Raw genomic sequence first — 2,354 nt, 5'->3', positions numbered from 1 at the left:
TTAAGATATTTTTGATGAATTCTGAGAGCTCTCTGACCCTCCCATAGACAGCAATGTAATTACCATGTACCAGGTCCAGAAACGTAAGGAGATTGGTAAAATAATCCATGTGACATCAGGGGTTCAACCGTAATTTTACGAAGCTACGAGAATACTTTTTGCATGCAAAGAAAACAAAAATAATGACTTTATTCAACAATTTGTTTCCTCCGCTTTATATATACGCTAAAGTGAGTTTGACGTTGTATTTTGTTGATGCATTCAAGCAATTGACACCTAATTGCTGCAAGTAAAATGCGCACGGTGCTTTTAAGCTATTTAAAAGCGAAGGAAAGCGAGGAAAAGAGGGAAAATTCAAACGAACTAAAAACGAACAATTGCTTTACGCCGAATTGCCGCTATTTGAAAGTGAAAGTAAAATGTGCACGCACGCCGCTTTTGCAAGCTATTTAAAAGCAAAGGAAAGCGAGGAAAAGAGGAAATGCCCCTGCCCCCATGGTGATACCGGTATTATCCGTGTTGTCACACGTCGATTAACCAGTGGGAAAATTTCCTCAACGTCACAACCCTACTCCGCGTCACCCTGGTGCCAGTTTGGAGAGTATCCACTGAACGTAAACGGCGTATGCTATTCTGTGTCAGCTGCGTCACGCGGATACCACGATATCCACGTGACCAGGGCCATCCTTAGCTGACGCGGGGCCCGGTGTGAGGTAGGGAGCTGGGCCCCCCTTGGTCCGTTCGCGATCGCATTCCTTTCAGACTTCTCTTTCAGATTTTCAGCTTTTTCAACATTCACACAGCACTGAATTTCACATTCAAAATGCACTAAAACTATACCAAAACACCAGGTTGTATACAGTTTTTTATTATGTAAGGTTGTGCAACTGTATCTAATATATTGTGTATTTGATTATATCCCCATTTACAGTATTGTTTAATTGTATTTTCTTAATAAATATATTTATTTCATCAATTACTTTTGATGTGTTCTTTTATCATGTTTTACTTGTTTACTTTTATGGCTTTTTCACATTAAATACTTTAAAGAAGATTACACTGTAATGTGAGTCAGTTGCAGTGTCAGGTGCTGACAGAGTGCTTGTGCTGTGAGATGGTTTGCCCAGCGCATAATTTGCTCAAAAATGTTATATTTATAACCGTCCACAGTATTATTGTAACGTAACTGAGAACATATTTAAATGTGCGCTCTTGCATTGGTCTGCAGGTAACAGCCCTCAGTACTCAAGAGGGCAACAGAGTTACAGTACCTCAAATGTCTGAACCATTAAACCAAAGCTGTCTGCAAATTTACTACAAACAGACTGACTTTAACAAACTTGCTTAGCAGGATTCTTAGCAAACTGTTGCATCACCATGACAATACTTGACCTGAAATTAAAGCCATATCCTGTATTTCTCAACATTGTCACTACAGTTTTTATTTATTTGTATTTTTTTAGGCCTACACTTTTGACTTAAAGGCCCTTTCACACGGGATGCGGTAAGCGGTGGAATGACCGCGCAGCTCCCGATTTCTGTCGTAGTGGAAGCGTTTTGTGCAGTTGAAGCCTTGTTTAAACTTTCGCCTGGCTCTACGCCGTGAACCTGCTGACTGCCCGCTCCTCCCTAAACGGACGAGGCTTTTATTTTTGATGCACTCACCGTTGTATAATTCTGTGAAACGACAGGGGGTGACTCGGAGTAATTGTTCTCCAAACCATCAGAAAGCAGCAGTGGGAGGAAGTAGTTTGCCGAGTAGTTTGTCAAACAGTCTTTTCATGAGAAGTTTGTGAATAAATGGATTTTTTCACATATAAACTGATTAGGTTGTGAGTAATTCTGGAGGACACATGTGAAAATGTTTTTGAGTACACTTCTTAAACCCACTCAAAAGAATTCAAAGAATCATGTAAAATGCAGTAAACTTGAGATTATGATTTGTGACATTAGAAAAAAAACATGAATATGATAACATATTGTGTTCACCCATCTATGCAAATGTATGTTTATGTAGAGACAAAATAATTAGGTTAATCACTGTCTGTCATCAACAATTTAATTTGTGAAGACAAAAAAATCTTAAGTTTTTGTTTTTATTGTTCGTAAAAAAAAAAAAAAATTTGAGCAAATAGTGTTAAATGTTATCTAAATTAATTCTAATTTTAAAATTTAAAGTTTAGATAAACTTTCTCATTTGAATAAACTTTATATACAACAAAATAAACTTAAAATGAAATAAATATGCTCCTTTTTTTGGTAGTTTTGTATTTCCCAAGAGGTATGTAAAATTAAAACAAAAGTTTCTAAGCAGTTGTACACATCGAAATGTGTGTTTGTTTGTTTGTTTGTTT

Source organism: Sinocyclocheilus rhinocerous, unplaced genomic scaffold (genome assembly GCF_001515625.1).
Source record: "Sinocyclocheilus rhinocerous isolate Xijiao unplaced genomic scaffold, SAMN03320098_v1.1 scaffold76, whole genome shotgun sequence".
NCBI lineage: Eukaryota > Metazoa > Chordata > Actinopteri > Cypriniformes > Cyprinidae > Sinocyclocheilus > Sinocyclocheilus rhinocerous.
The sequence above is the reverse complement of the archived record's forward strand: the minus strand, read 5'-3'. Positions refer to the sequence as shown.